At 41.5% G+C, this 17,365-nt stretch overlaps 1 long non-coding RNA gene across 2 annotated transcripts in view; it reads left to right on the forward strand.

Annotated features, from left to right (window-relative positions):
- LOC128351225 (uncharacterized) overlaps nucleotides 1-579 on the forward strand; it is a 43,214-nt gene extending 42,635 nt beyond the window's left edge. For both annotated transcript variants that reach the window (XR_008319652.1, XR_008319651.1), the window contains one exon: nucleotides 70-579. This is a non-coding gene — a long non-coding RNA (uncharacterized LOC128351225). The remainder of the gene's footprint in view (nucleotides 1-69) is intronic.
- Nucleotides 580-17,365: the final 16,786 nt, after the last annotated feature.

Consider the following 17,365-nt stretch of genomic DNA (forward strand, 5'->3'; position numbering starts at 1 on the left):
TGAGTATGAAGGGAACAACAACAACAAACTGAACAGGCACCTATCCACCAACACCTCTTCTTTCCACAGATCAGCTCACAAAATCCAGACCCCATAGTGTCACAAGCAGAGAGAAGGGAACACTCAATAAAGATGCTGACACAGAGAGCTGGGAATATAGCATGTTGAATTTTAAGTGTTACATATAATCCTCTATTAGCCTGAATAAGAATCAGCTTTCCTTCATTTCTAAGGGGCAAGACTGCATGTAACTATCATTTAAGGATATTTGTTTCACCCCAGATACTGAACAGGCAAAAAGGCAATGAATGTGGCAAGCCCAACATCAGTTAAAATCATGATAGGAAGATTCATTTTTCAAGGTTTAAATAACTTGTCAGGAAAAGTCCATTTAAGCATTGTTTTCTATGAAAAGCTCATTCTTCTGTTTTGTTATAATCTTAATAATACTTGTCCGTCACAACTCAGAGATCAATGTACAGTAGCTTTAAGCAATTATTTAGTATTTATTGACCTATTTGTATACCACCCAAAACTTTAGTCTCTGGGCAGTTTACAATAAAATAATACAAATTACAACAAAATTAGATGGTTAAAACATTACAATAATTTAAAATTTAAAACAATGTTAAAAACTTTTTAAACTGTATCTAATTAAAAGTCTGGGTGAACAAATGTTTCTTGACTGCCTTTTTAAAAGTTTTCAGAAATGGGGAGGTGCTTATTTAAGCAGGGAGAGCATTCCAAAGGCTTGGGGCAGCAACAGAGACGGCCCATTCCTAAATAGCCACCAGATGAGCTGGTAGCAGCTGTAGATGAACCTCTCCTGATGATCTCAAGGGGTGGTGGGGTTCATGGTGAAGAAGACATTCTCTTAAATACCCAGGGCCTACACTGTTTAGGGCTTTATAGGTAAGTAAGCAATTTCTTGTTTACATTAATTACATTAATTATTTATTGTGAATTTCTTCAGATTAATTTTGCAGCTACATCAAGAAAAAGAATGATGATATGGTCATTATATTGAGTACCAAGGCTAATTGAAGCAGGAACTTGTGCACCAGGAAAATGCAGTTAAATTAAAAAACAGACCAGCAGTTTTCCTCCCCAAACTCCATTTGTCATCTTTGATTTGTAGTTAGTTTTGCTGCTGTAAACTGTATTTCTGTCATGGCTCAGACTTCTGACTCAGAAGAGTCAGAGCAGGAGGATTCGCCTGCTAGTGAGGGCTCAGAGGCACAGCAACAGGATTTGGTAGGGAGACCAGACTCTGGAGCTGAGGATTTGGAACAGCTGCCAGACATGATTTCTGATGAGGAGGAGCCTGGGATTTCACCTGTCTTGAGAAGATGTCTCAAGAGGCAGGCTCAGTGGGAGTCATGCAGGCGCAGGGGATAACAAGAGAGGAAGCAGAAGTGCTGATTCAGGGAAGCCTGATTGGCTGCTGGTTCTCTTGAACCATATATATTTAGCAGTCTGTCAATTGCTCAGATGCTGTTAGCAACGTAACTGACTGCAGTCCATGTGCTATTCTGAATTCCTGACTTTTCCAAATTCCAGTTTGCCCTTGTTTATGCTTTCCTGCTTTGTTCCATTAATTCCTTGTTTCTGGTGTCCTTCGCTCTTCCATTCTTCACTCTGTGTTTTCTTTTCAGTTCTTACTCATTTATTGTTAGAGGGGGGGTACCTAGTTCAGTTCAGAGGTACTTAATTCATTTACTATTTTCTTGGTGAGCCTTTTATTTTCCTTCATGTAGCTTCGCTGCTGCTTTCTGTTAACTCACAGGAGGAGTGTTGAAGGGGGTTGTAAATCCTGTTGGGTGAGCCGAGCTAACAGATTTATGACAACTTCTGCAGTGCCAGAGGTACATCTGAACCTGGGAGCGTAGTTTTCCTTCATTGAGAATCAGAGCTGAGGGAGGAAGCTCCTCCCTCACTCCGGCTGCTATTGGCTGCACAGGCTGTCCTTCAGGAAAAAGAAAGCCCGCACAGACAACTCCCCTGAAGTCTCACTGACTTCAGAGAGGCAGCTCTCTGTTATTGGGAGGGGTGTGGAACTGTAGATCCATTGGACCTGCAGTTCTACATTATGTATGACTCGGGCCTATGTGTTGGTGGCAGGGGGTGGGGTGAGTAGAAGCAGGCCCAATGTAATTGTAGTTTATAATTTTGTGTAAACTGTTGGATTGAAAGGCAGGATAGAAATCAATTTAATAAATAAATAAAATTTATGTGGTTTCCCCACAATTTTGGCTGTGTGTCCACAAACATACCACAACTTAATATTAACTTCAATCTTAGAACCAGCAAATTATTTACTTTGCAGAATCAGCTCATTCTACAGAACCAGCTCACTATTTCACAAAAAGTACTCTTTAGCATCTTAATAATAGCGGCAAAATTTGTTATTGGTTCCCATTGAGAGGGGAAAGGACCTATATCAATCAGGAAATGGTTTAGTAGAGTATTGTCTACAATGGTAATGGATAAAGTGTCATCACTGTTAAAATATAACACTTATCAGGATCAAAGCACACTATTTTAGACGAGATTGGAACTGCTTTGGAATATATAGAGGAAGGCAATGACCCTGTACATGATTCTGTTTCATTAAATTACATTTACTCATGGTAAGAAAGATATAATCATGTGTAAGCAATGATTAGTACACCAACATTTAGAAAAAGCTGGTATTTCATCATCCTACGAGGAAAAACTGTGGTCAGCTGAAATGTTACTCTAAACATGCTATGAGTATTATTACTGGCTATTCCAGTGTTCTTTTTGAAAGTATTCAATAAAGAACGTTTAAAAAAAAAAAAAAGCTCTCCTCAACCTCAGAGGCATTACTTTCTATAACTCCATGCTTAATCTCCTCTATAACCTTCAACATTATGTTGGCTAGCATCCTTCTTCTTATATAAAATCAAGTAGCCATTAAGTATCTGGACCATCCCTTAATCACTTTACAGTCCTTAGTAAACAATGGCATCACGTGATCTCTGTGTGTCTTTTTATTTATATAACTACAAAATCTCTTGCTATTTGCCTCTATACTTTGTTCAAGATTGAATTCCACTTGGCGTTTAGCCTGTGAAACCCCAGGCTAGCCTCTAAATCCAAATCAAAATTGACACAACAGGGAAAATAACAGGAGCTCAGTAAATCTCAGTGTCAACCGCTGGAAAAGCAAACCAATAATTATCCATATAATTTATGCATATCTATTACATACCTATGTCACATTATGCATATAATGTATGCTAATTAGGCAGGCATACACACCTATACACATGTATAATTACAGAGGGGTGTTTTTTTTTAACACACAGCTTAGCAAACTATGAACATCAGATTTAAAACTGGAAGCATGAGGAGAGTACAGGGAGAACATTCTTATGAGATAAATTGGCCATAATCAACAAAACATAAAACTACTTCATTGACCTAGACTGACACCAATAAATAGGCAATTTCTAAAGAATCAGCTCCCTTGTCACAAAACAATAGTCACAAACTAAGTACAGAACAGGTAATCAAATGATGCTGGAGGGTAGTATAGGATTACAGAGCAAAAATAATGGTTTAGGAACAAGGAGGCAGGTTACCATCAAAGCTGTTTTATAAAGCAAAGAAAGGCTCGCATTTGCTATAAATTGAAAAGCTCAAGGGAAAAATCTCCTTGGTTTTAGAAACAGAGATAAGGAAACTCTCTTTAGCCAAAACTTTGTGAAATACAGCTTCATGTGTTATTAGCTCTATGTGTCACTGGCCTCTGAGGTCACTCACCACTTACCTGCTAACTGAGCAAAGAGGCCCCCTTTAAAAGTGGTGATTCTCTTTATTTGTCAGGGGCAGGACAACTGGCTTTATCCAACCCTTCAGTTGGAAAGCATCCCTTCAGTTGCTAAAATTTCTTTGATTTTTCTTAGATTGTGAGCTCTTTGGGGACAGGGATCCATTCTATTTATTTATTGAGGTCATTCACACAATCAAAAATTGTGTTCTACCCAAGTTTGGGAGCTGTGTGTGCTCCTCATTTTTCGGTTGTGTGGAAGCAAGGTTGGAGGAAAACCTGGGTAGCTTTTCCTCCTACCTTGCTTCCACACGATCACTTCAACCCAGATTTTCCTCTTACCTTGCTTCCACACAAATCTCCAAACCCAGGGAGAACACAGTTTTGATTGTGTGAATGACCTCAGTATGTATTTCTCAATGTAAACTGCTTTGGGAACTTTTGTCAAAAAGCAGTATATAAATATTCGTAATAGTAGTAGTACCTCCGTCCGCTTTCTTTACTGAAAAGAGTAACATATGACAAATAAGAGGAGATGTGCTCGTATCACTATGACTTTGATTTCTCTAACACCTTCTGCCAGAATGAATGAGAATGGCATATTAACATCTCAAGGTATGTGTAGTGACTACCATCTCTCAGTCCTTTATGCCTGTCACGCTGACAAAGCATCTGTCACCAGTACCCTTGTTATGTGCAATGTAATACAGTGAGTAAGAGTTCAGTGGATATGGAAGTCAGGTATGAAAGGGGAAGCAGTAGCAGCCCAGGACTGTGTAGGAAAGAACTCACTAAAACACAGAAGGAAAAGTGGCTGCCAGTGATTCCAGTGGATCACTGGCCAATGCATAGTTTGTGGAAAGTGTGCATATGCAAAGGAGGCTCTGCTGTCACACAACAAAACAGTAAATCAAATGCAATGCAGGGATGCTCAGACTCCAGAAGTGCAGGATCAAACAGGAGCAGCGTACATGATTTGCAGAACAGAAACCAATTGTCTAAGAATGACCCCACTGGAATATGAAAAGGTAGTGGGAAAAGACCCACATGACCATGATTTTGAAACATCTGTATCAGACATTTCAAAATCCTGCTCACTTCACTATGCCTTTCATTATGATCTGTGATTGACAGGGAACTATCAGATTGCAAGCTGCACTTCAAAGACAACCCCCATTCTGGTGATCTGATTTTTTAAAAATCAAAAGGAGACTTGCGCTTCAAGACTGTCTGGCACTTAAATCTTTTAGGCACCTAGGCACTTGGATAAAGCCAGCATGGATTAACCAGGTCTCACTATTTAAAGGGACTTATGTTTAGAAGCTTCTACCTACACTAATTTTAAATGCTGTGCTCTTGATTAGGGGAGCCAAGTCTTATGAGCTCAATAAGCTTACAGGGCTTTATACCTTCTCTGCAAGCTTCATGAGCTTAAATGAAGATAAGAATATACAAACTCACTTCATTTGTGTGAAAAGGAAATGAAGGTATGAAGAATGTGGGCATGAGTGGTCAGCAGAGAAAGAAATTTATTCCTGTAGTGACCTACACTGATCCTTTCTGTTATAATTAATATATATTAAGTGCAATCATTGATGAAATGAAATACACTGAAATGAAAGCTGTCCAGTTTTCTTCTGTTAATTCACAGGGAACACCACGTGACCAGAGTGACAAGCCTCTAGTGTTTCACGCTGCAAATGAAATTGGCATGACTCCTTTCCAAGGAAGTATGGGGAGTGTAGTTTTGAGAGGAGGGCAGGGATCTCTAGCAGAACATATTCAGCATCCTCAACAAAGCTTCTATTCTCAAAGTTCCTTGGGGGTCATCATGCCAGGTAAACTAGTTTAATACAGATTTGGCTTTGTAGGGTAGGTGCTAGGGCCACCCAACATGTTATATGATCTGATGCTAACAGGGAATTAATAGGAGGAGAGCTGGTCTTATGATAGTAAGCAGGAATCGAACCCTTTGCTAAGCAGGGTATGCCCTGGTTTGCATTTGAACAGAAGACTATATGTGTGAGCAGTGTAAGATATTCCCCTGAAGGGATGGGGCCAAACTCAGTGGAAGAGCACCTGCATGCTTGCATGCAAAAGGTCCCAGGAGCTCTCCCTGAAATCTCTAGATAGGATTGAGAGAGACTCCTGCCTATTAGCTTGGAGAAGCTGCTGCCAGTTGGGGGTGTGCACAAAACTGGCTGGCCCAGTTCGGCTTGAGTCTGAACCGGAACTGGACCGGGCTAGTTCGGTTCCCCCCATTGAACCCCCTGGCTCGGTTCACGGGGGGGGGTCGCCGCGAGCTTTTATACATTAAAAATGGGGGGGTACTTACCCCCTCTGAGGGGGGGGTTCATGTATGCACTCATGTTGTGGCAGAAAATGAACCTAAACCTCTTCTATTGTAGGAGTCCCCAGAACCTGGCCTGCATCCTAATGAAGCACACATGTAAGGAGGCTCTGTGGGGCACACCACGAGCCCACATGGAACTCACCCAGCCCTCCTGCATGTGTGCTGTTGTGCAAAGGGGCTAAGATAGTGCTGAGGGCCAACAGTGTGTTTCTAGTCTTACAGAGCACTTCCAGAGTGTGAGCACACGGAAGGCTTACCCCCCATGCACAACAGTGCACATGCAGGGGGACTTGGAGAGTTGTATGTGGGCTCCTAGTATAGCCCCACAGAGCTTCCTTATATATGATTCAGCTGTGGTCATTCATCTATGATAACTCTGAACAGAGGATCAGAATGACTGCTGTACCAGCTGGCCCTCCAAAACATAGTACTGTACCATGCTTCCAATAAGACAGTAAGGCTCTCCACACAAGCAGTGTGGAGAGCCTAAGAGGGTTCTGCAGGGAGAGTGGGCTTGACCCACTCTCCCCACAGATGAGCAGGCAGCTCGCCCTGGGTGGACGGATTGGTTGCCCACACGATTACCAGCTCCGTCACGGAGCTGGTTGTGGTGGTGTGGATCGGGGCCCCCCAGCTCCCAGAAGTCCCTGAATGCTCTGTGCAAGAGCCTCCCCAGAGCACACACTCCACTAATGTCATTTAAGGGGGACGGCGGCAATTAAGCGGGCTTGCCACTGGGAGCACACAGCTCTCGCCATTCACACGTGTGGTGGAAACCAAGCTGGGCTCCCTTGGCAACTTGGCAAAGAGGCACCTTTTAAACATGTTGATTCTCTTTATTTAGCAGGGGGAGAGTGACTGGCCCTATCCATCCCCAGCACAGTACCTCCAGTGACTGTTGCTGGTGTCTATCTAATGTTTCTTTTTAGACTGTAAGCCCTTTGGGGACAGGGATCCATCTTATTTATTTATTATTTCTCTGTGTAAACTGCCCTGAGCCATTTTTGGAAGGGTGGGGGAAATTGAAGAGGAAGAAATTGAATGAATGAATGAATGAATAAATAAATCATAGCCCGGTTTCCACAGCACATGAGAATAGCCTCAGTCTCTAACTAGATTTGATTACAGCAGGACCCATGTCTTGGGGACAGACTATACATGTTCACACATAAAGGAGGAGTGAGGTGAGATCTATTCTTTCCATGAAGAGGAGTATGTGGGAGAAGGGACACCTCCCCGCTCCAGATCACCTCGTTGTAGTTCCATACTTAAAGCAATATTCTCCCAGCTCAGCTCCAATATCCAGAGTGAACCAAGCTGGGGGGAAGCTGTGTAAACAAAGCACTCTGAGTTATGATGAGGGAGACACTTCATTTCACTCTCCCTACATGTTTCTCCTCATTTAAAGAACAGAACCAGATCTGTGTTTTATATGGGTTCAGGGTACACATGTGGATAAAATGCACATCTAGTTTTGCTCTTAAAATGTGGGTCTGTAAAGGAGAGGTAGCAGGATTTAAGGTTTTGGCCCCAAAGGTGGGCAAAACCTTAGTGAGCTCTCTGGTTCTAATGTTGCTTATGCTGCCTGACCGAGGCTCAGAGGATAATGTTCACTCTCATCATGGCTGTTCTGTTTTCTTCCCCCCTCCCTCCAGTTTTAAACCAGAAGCAAACTGTTTGTTTACTGATGCCTTCAACATGCAGAGCGCATTTCTGCTGGATTTGATAAAGAACACAATTAAAATGTTGTACAGGAGGGTTAGGCCAAATTGGCCAGCATCCTGGAACACACTCCAAGTGAAACCTTGAGGAATATATTGTACATATGAAAAGATTTGTCCTCTGGGAATCCATCCCACTTCCTTTAACCTGATATTTTGCTCATCCTATTAGGAGATTCCTCTGAGGAGCGAAAATACTAGATTGCCTCATTAAGACTCATCATTTACAAGTTGTTGACAAAGCTTGGCATTTATCCTGTTGTCATAATAAATGTGAGAAAATGACCATTTGGCAAAAACAATCCCCTAATAAATAAATAAATAAATAATCCTCTCATGCAACAGTAAATCACATACATAGGTCTGGAGACAAGTGGTAATGCCTTTATAGAACTCTATTTTGATATATAAATGAATATATAAATTGTGGGGGAAATGTGGTGTAAAGCCTAGCTTTTACTGAGAAATTATGAAAGATGTGTGATTTATTTTATCATGTTTTATATGAGGTAGGCATAATTAGTCTCAAGTTCAAAGGAATTCAGACATGTTTTACAGTCCCATTGTATGGAACTGATGTTAGCAGTGATTCCTGCTCTTTTAGCTAAGGCCCAGACCTTGACCCTGTAAGTATTAGAGGAGTGGGCTCCAGTGTTTCCCAATAAATTATCTTCCCCTTGATAAGTATTAACTTTGCTGTATGGTTGCTGGTAAGCATAATCAAATACAGTGGTAGAAAACACTTCTCGATAGGCACTGTCCTGCAAGCAGTCACACAAGGGATTACATATATGTAGGCCTAAATTAAGGAAACTTCAGAACTCTGAGGGGTCAGAAGGCTTCTTTCCCCTTTTTGTGTCTTTCCCCATGCACCATAATTTCCTCTTTGGCTAATGGTGTTTGTGCCGATGCTGAGGGGCAAGACTAAAGCACAACTTTCACACTATTTTCTCACACAGATAATACCCAAGACACACGTGTGTGCTTAGTGCTCTCATATTTGCTTCTTTCTTCACAGTAAAGAGCACTGGATCAGGGAGTTGAATCCTACTCCTTTGCCATGGTCCCAATCCAGACTTGTGTCTCCAGTGGGAGCTTTCTCCACCTTGACAAATAGCAGTCCCATGGTAGGAAACAATTTGGCTGCTATTTATTGTGAAAAAAGCAAACATGGACACACTAAGCACATAGGTATAAATTGAGAGTTTTCACAATGGAAGTAAGAAGTGAGGTCCCCCAGGGATCTGTACTGGGACCGGTGCTTTTAAATTTATTCATAAATAATCTAGAAGTAGGGGTAAGCAGCAAGATGGCCACATTTATTTATTTATTTATTTATTTATTTATTTATATATTTATTTATTTATATATTTATATATATATATTTGTATTTATGTATTTATTATTTGATTTTTATACAGCCTTTCCAAAAGGCTCAGGGCAGTTTACAATTAAAACAAACCATTAAAACAGTAGAGAGCTAAAACAAAAATTAAAAACAATATAACAACAATTAACAATTTGAAAATATTTTAAAACAACAATTAAAGAATTGCAATAATTAAAAATCCTGAAACCGGGTTAAAATATTAAAACCAATTTTAAAACCCTGGAAAGCCAGGCCAAACAAATACGTTTTAAGGGCTCTCCTGAAGGCTAATAGAGAATTCAAATTGCGGATTTCCACAGGGAGCGCATTCCACAGCCCTGGAGCAGTTATAGAGAAAGCCTGCCTCTGAGTCGCCACCAGACGAGCTGGAGGTAACTGGAGACGAACCTCCTCAGATGACCTTAATGTGTGGTGGGGATCACTCAGAAGAAGGTGCTCTCTGAGGTAACTCGGGCCTAAGCCATTCAGGGCTTTAAAGGTAATAACCAGCACTTTGTATTTTGCCCAGAAAGTGGCAGCCAGTGCAATTGTTTCAAAACAGGCATAATATGGTCTCTCTGGGTTACCCCAGAGACCAATCTGGCTGCCGCATTCTGAACTAATTGAAGTTTCAAAACTACGTACAAAGGCAGCCCCACATAGAGTGCATTGCAATAGTCAAGCCGGGAGGTTACCAGCTGGTGCACCACTGTTTTGAGGTCATCCTCTTCAAGGAATGGGCGCAGCTGTCAAATCAGCCGAAGCTGATAGAAAGCACTCCTGGCCATGGCCTCCACCTGAGATACCAGGGTGAGGCCTGGGTCCAGGAGTATTCCCAAGCTGTGCACCTGCTCCTTCTGGGGGAGTGTAACCCCATCCAGCACAGGGAGATCTAACTCACAGATTCTGAGCCCCCACAATGAGCACCTCTGTCTTGCTTGGATTCAGCATCAATTTGTTCTCCCTCATCCAGCCCATTACTGCCTGTAGGCAGGCATTTAGAGAATGAGTGCCATTTCCTGAAGAAGAAAGGGAGAAGTAGGTTTGGGTGTTATCAGCATACTGATAACACCCAGCACCAAATCTTCTGATGACCTCACCCAGCAGTTTCATGTAGATATTGAAAAGCATTGGTGACAGATGGAGCCCTGAGGGACTCCATGTAACAGCTCCTGCTTTGAGGAGCGACTGTCACCAAGCTCCACCATCTGGGATCTACCCAAGAGATAGGAACGGAACCACTGCAAAGCACTGCCTCCTATTCCCAACTCCCCCAGGCAACCCAGAAGGATACCATGGCCGATGGTATTGAACGCTGCCGAGAGATCCAAGAGAACCAACAGAGTCACACTCCCCCTGTTGATTCCCTTGTAAAGGTCATCCATCAGGCCAACCAAGGCTGTCTCAACTCCATAGCCCATTCTAAAGCCAGTTTGAAATGGGTCTAGATAATCAGTTTTCTCCAAAACCTCCTGGAGCTGGTTGGCCACCACCTTCTCGATTACCTTGCCCAACCAGGGGAGATTGGAGATTGTCCTATAACTATCCATCGCTGAGGGATCCAGGGAAGGCTCCTTAAGAAGAGGTCTAACTATTGCCTCCTTCAAACAAGGAGGCACCCTACCCTCCCTCAGCGATGCATTCATGATATTAACTAGGCCATCTCCAACAATCTCTCCACTAGATCGAAGCAGCCGGGTTTTATTTTTATTTATTGTTTATTTTTACATTTGTATCCTGCTCTTCTTCTGAGGAGCCCAGAGCGGTGTATACAAATTTGAGTTTCTCCTCACAACAACCCTGTGAAGTAAGTTAGGCTGAGAGAGAAGTGACTGGCCCAGAGTCACCCAGCTAGTATCATGGCTGAATGGGGATTTGAACTCGGCACTCTAACCACTACACCACGCTGGGTTGGGCAAGGATCCAGAGAACAAGTGGTAGGCCGTACCACTCCAAGCAGTGGACCAAGAAGCTTGTCCACATCATCAGGAGTCACAGATTGAAACTGATCCAACCTAACACTGCAAGAGGAATCACTGGATATCTCCCTCACAGACTCTGCAGAAATAGTGGAGTCCAAGTCGGCCCGAATACAGGAGATTTTATCCGCAGATGATACCAAACTCTTTCAGGTAGTGAAATCCAAAACTGATTATGAGGAGCTCCAAAAGAATCTCTTCAAACTGGGTGAGTGGGTGACAAAATGGCAAATGTGGTTCAGTGTTGGCAAGTGTAAAGTGATACACATTGGGACGGAAAACCCCAACTTCAAGTATACGCTGATGGGATCTGAGCTGTCGGTGAGTGACCAGGAGAGGGATCTTGGGGTTGTGGTGGACAGCTCATGCAAAGTGTCGATTCAGTGTGCGGCAGCTGTGAAAAAGGCCAATTCCATGCTAGGGATCATTAGGAAGGGGATTTGAAATAAAATGGCTAATATTATACTGCCTTTATTCAAATCTATTGTGCATCCACACTTACAATTCTGGCCACCACATCTTAAAAAGGACATTGTAGAACTGGAAAAGGTGCAGAAGAGGGCAACCAAGATGATCAGGGGCCTAGAGCACCTTTCTTATGAGGCAAGGCTACAATACCTGGGGCTATTTAGTTTAGAAAAAAGAGGACTGTGAGGAGACATGATAGAGGTCTATAAAATCATGCATGGTGTAGAGAAAGTGGATAGAGAGAAATTCTTCTCCCTCTCACATAACACTAGAACCAGGGGTCATCCCATGAAATTGATTGTCAGGACATTTAGGACCAACAAATGGAAGTACTTTTTCACACAACGCATAATCAACTTGTGGGATTCTCTGCCACAAGATGTGGTGACTGCCAACAACCTGGATGGCTTTAAGAGGGGCTTGGATAACTTCATGGAGGAGAGGTCTATCATTGGCGACTAGTTAGAGGGCTGTAGGCCACCTCCAGCCTCAAAGGCAAGATGCCTCTGAGTACCAATCGCAGGGGAGTAACAGCAGGGGAGAGGGCATGACCTTAACTCCTGCCTGTGGCTTCCAGCAGCATCTGGTGGGCTGCTGTGTGAAACAGGATGCTGGACTAGATGGGCCTTGGGCCTGATCCAGCAGGGCTGTTCTTATGTCCTTATGTTCTTCATACTACTCATAGTAACATGCAGTTTGACCCTTTGCCACCATGGAATGAGGAGAAAAAATATTCCAACTTTACATTAGATAATCTTTTCTTTAAATTTATTAGATCACCTTGGGTGTCTTTCCTCCAAGACATCCCTGCAATCAACACATAAAGTTAGTACGGGTTGTGCCTTTGTTTTGTAATACAATAAGGGTCATTTGTTTCATGTATTACATGTTACGAAACAAATGCCAGTGGTCTTAAATAGCTCTGAATAAAACAAATGCAATTTCTTACATACAAAAATTTTCAGAACTCTTTCAGGAGGCTTACTTTTTAGGGGTGGCAGCATAGCTCAATTCAGTGGCCACCATTTCCCCCCAGAATGCTCTGAATGTTGTTTCCTCCACCACCACCCAGAATGCCTCTGGACATTTGCGCTATAGAATGCCATCAGAGGTGGTGGGAGGGTTTGGTAATGGCACCCACAGGTGAGTGTAACATCAGAGGCTGCTGTATTCTATCTAGCAGTCCTTGATGTTTTGTTGATTGGACGTTTGTCTGAGTGGTGATTCTGTAGAGAGTGTGGGGAGTGGAGTCAGAAAGAAAAGGGAGGGAAATGAGGAGAACATCAAGTTGTTTGGGGGATAACGTCTTCATTAAAAAAACATAAGATTGCTTGGTATTTATGAAGGAAGCAGCTATAAAACAGGCATTCTGGGGGGAAAGTGGTGGCTACTGAGGGGGCTGGTGGCCACTTAAGAAATGAAAACAAATGGGAATGATTGTAATGACTTTATAAATAGCATGGAGAATAAATTTATTTTAGCCATGACTGCAAACAAACAACTGAATTAGACTTTTAATAATGAAAATGTATGCTATAACAAAAGAAATGACTTTCATATCCCTAGCAGTGAGTTTTACAGACTTCACAACCTATAAACATTGGACCTGCTTTATACAGAGTCAGACTATTTGGTCTTTTAGTCCTACTATGAAAAGTAGCAGCTTGCTGGGGTTCAGGTGGGGTTTTCCCCCATCACCGTCTACCTTTTCTTTTTAACCGGAGAAGCCAGGGACTAAATCTGACTTTTTGTATGCATAGTATGTGCTCTGTCACATTCCATGGGACTTCAGCGAACCTAACCATCTTCAAGCACATGGACTAATAGAAAATAATTCATGGATTATTGATTGATTTATTGATTCATGGATTGAATCATACTTACAGTAGGGGAGACCAAAAGCTTAAAGGCCAAATTTGACCCTGAGAAGCACTGGCCCCTCTTCCAGTTATCAACAGAGAGGCAAGGGAGGGAGGTGTGGGACATAGTAGATGCAAAGTCAAATACATCTTAAGTAGACTGAAAATTGTAGCTTAGATCAATTGGTACCTCTACCCATCTCCAAGATTCATTCTTTATCCATTCTAAATCTTTTCATCCTAACAAAGTCCTTGCAATTTTTCATTCTGACAGCAGATGTTCTATGGCATTCTTGTTGATTCAAGCACCATTCCAACGCACCCTGTTGAAATAAGTTAGTTACACACATCTTGGAATTCTCTTTTTAAGTCACAGGTTTGTAAACAGCTATAAACAAAACAAAGAAAAGTGTGTGTATGCACACAGTATACCAAAATAAATTTTGCAACAGCCAACAAGAACAATGCAAATAAAATAGAGGCAGATAGAAAGTTAATCAACCATCTGGAGTTGTGTGAAAGTTTTTTTTTACATTTGATACAGAAATTGAGCATAATTTTTCCCCCTACCAAGTTTACTAGTGTGTTAAACAGCAACAAAATTCCTGTGGGGTGTGTGTTTGTGTGTGTGCGTGCGCACACACACGCTTATATTTTGTATTCTAATTAAAGGGGAGAGAAGCTTACTGGCCATAGAGGAGAATAAATTTACTTTATCCATGCTAGCCTACGTTACCTAAATACCTTTGTACATTAATGAACTGAAATTGTTATATTAAAACCACAGAGCACTAATAACAAATACGAATTAGAGCAAAAGTTAGATCTAGATGGGTGCAATTATAGGCCACTTCTGTGAACTAAATTTCAGCTTGGCTTGTTTTGTGGTTTAGGGTAGTTTCTGTTACATAAAGAAAAACCCAGTTAATTAATTAGACCTTAGTGTTAAATGAGTTTTTAAAGCCTGAGAGACAAGGGGAATGTGGGATTTGCAGGGACTTGACAGTGCACATTTAATGATGCTAAACCCAAAGAGACTGCTAAAGTAGGGTACAGTATCTTAGGTGTCAGAAGTACGCTGATAGATATGAACGCAAATCAAATACTAGATATTAATGAGAAGTAATAAAGGTTAATTCACCATTGATCTGCAAATTGCCCTTATTTGCTTGGGCTTTGTGGTACTGTAATTCCACATATCCCCATTTACTGATAACAAAACTGTACATTGTCATTAAAAAAACCAAAACTGGAGCAAAGAACTCAATTGCCAGGAATTGACTTATTTATTTATTTAAAATGTTTTGCCTGCCACTCTCATAATGTTTGAGGCAGTTTGTAAGGAGTAAAGCAAATAACATTCCAAACTTAAAAAAAATAAAAATCAGCAGCAATAAAAGCATCAGAAATAAACCAGCAGTATACTGTATATGCATTATTATGCATTATTATACACACAGTAATGCCTGTATAGTTAAGGTGAGGTGTGAAAACTGCATTCTATTGGTCATACAATCCAAACCTGCTATTCAATCTGCCTGAAATTTGGCTTTCAGCAAAATGTGTGGTCACTATTTTTCAAGTGTTTGGATTCTTTGGTGTATAATAACTTTCCCTCAATGAATCCCTATGAGGATTCATTACACACCTTCATTTCTTCTATTCATTTTGACTGTCTTTTTGAAAGTGCCGTCAACTGCCATGTGCCAACCACACACCCCTCCCACCCACAAGGCAGTGTGGTACTACTCAGTTTATGTTCTAGGATTTTTTTCAAGTCTTTCAGCTCTTTGGTGTCTAATAACCTTTCCTCATAATGAATCCCTATGAGGATTCATTACACATCAAAGAGTCTAAACACCTCAAAAATTCCTAAAATATAAACTGAGTATCCAGCAGCTTGTGGGTTGCGGGGTAGTTGTAAGATGGGATGCCACTAATTCCCCACCCCCACCCGCAAAGCAGTGGGGTCAAAATGATCAGAAGAAATGAAGGTGTGTAATGAAGACACAAAAGAATCTAAACACTTCAAAAATACCTAAGAAATAAATTGAGTACCCCAGTGTGTGTGGGGATGTGTGTGTGTAGTTGACACATGGCAGCTGACAGTTGGCACTGTCCAATGACAGTCAAAATGAACAGAAGAAATGAAGGTGTGCAATGAATCCTAATAGGGATTCATTATGAGGAGAAGTGTTTATACACCAAAGGAGCCAAACACTTGAGAAATAATGACTGCACATTTTGCTCCATAACTCCGCTTCTACAAAGGCTAGAGCTTAGCTTTTTTTTTTTTTTTTTTTTGTAATGAAAGCTGGGGATCCATGTTAGGGCTAGGATATGGCAACTTTGAATCCCCATTGGTGGATATCTTCAAAATCCGTAAAAACTAAAAAAAAAAAAATCAGTAAAAATTAATCAAGTGCACTGCTGTGAAATTTAGGTGGTAGGTGGCACCCATGGGGACCTACCCACCACCCAAATTTGGTGCCCCAGGGCCTGGTTAAGTGGTCCAAATTGATCGAAATCTGAATCAAATCAAAGCAAATACAAATCAAATCTGGGGTGATTTGGAGGGGGTAGATTTGGATACAAAACAAATCAGGGGTGATTTGATTGTGGAACAAATCAAATCCAAAAAATCGATTTGTGCACATCCCTAGTTGCTGGCTTGTTGAGTCACTTTTGTGTCTCAAGCAGCTGCAGCTCATTCCATGTTTATTTCAGAGTAAGTGATACTATTAGTAAGGACAGCAGGTGGGGGGAGATAATGGGGAAATACATTCCATTAGATGAAGTCAGTATTAAGTACAAGTAAAGTTGATGCATTAGTGAACAGCACTCAAAAGCTGTAGCAAAAACTTTGGTAGAGTGCTCTTATCTCCTCCACCACCACCTCTGAGTCCCTGTATCATTCTTCACTTTTACTTTACTCTCACCACTCATCTGCAAAGTGCAAACTACTGAGAATAGTTTGGCAACCTGGGTTTCGGCTTTCTCAGGACACGTTGTGGAATGCACTCCCCATGGATAGAAGAGGATTATCTTCCTTGGAGGCCTTTAGGAGAGTTTTAGAGACCCATCTTTCTAGCCTGGTTTTTAATGATATCTAGTTTTAATTTTAATCTGGTTTAAATGTTTTCTTTTGTAAAAATTAATTACTTTATTATGTGTTTTTAATTTTACTTGTTTTATTACATGTTTTTGATTTTAATGTAAACTGCCATGAGCCACTTTAGCAAAGGCAGTATATGAATTGAATAAGATAAATACACAACAAATAAATAAAGTTGCATACATTACAAGATGGTTGTAACGCTCTTCCTATTGTATGACCCCAGTATCAGCAGCACTGAGAGATATACTCTCACTGAGCATGGAGGTTCCATTAGCTAAACTGGTAAATGGCTAAATTGATTAACTGCTTTTGGTGATCCTTATTTTATCTAAAGGTTTAGGCCGCATTTGCACATCGTGCATTGTAGACGTCTGTCCAACCGTGGTACAGTAACCTCCATTTTCAGGGCAGAGAGCCCCTCCCACTTCCTGGTCCACTGAGACCTCAGCCCAGCAAGCTCCTTAGTGCTCACATCACCAGATTGTGGGCAAGGCATCAACACATCGCTAGAATGGCTGCCATAGGCCATTAAGACAGAGGTACTGACTGTGGGGGCCAGGACCCGAGATATAACAACAACAATAATAATAATGGCGAGACACTTGGACAGGTTAGCATTAGAAGAGGCATTTTCCAAGGGGACTCACTATCCCCTCTGTTGTTTGTAATCGCCATGCCCCCACTTTCACAAATACTAAACAA

Source organism: Hemicordylus capensis, chromosome 3 (genome assembly GCF_027244095.1).
Source record: "Hemicordylus capensis ecotype Gifberg chromosome 3, rHemCap1.1.pri, whole genome shotgun sequence".
NCBI lineage: Eukaryota > Metazoa > Chordata > Lepidosauria > Squamata > Cordylidae > Hemicordylus > Hemicordylus capensis.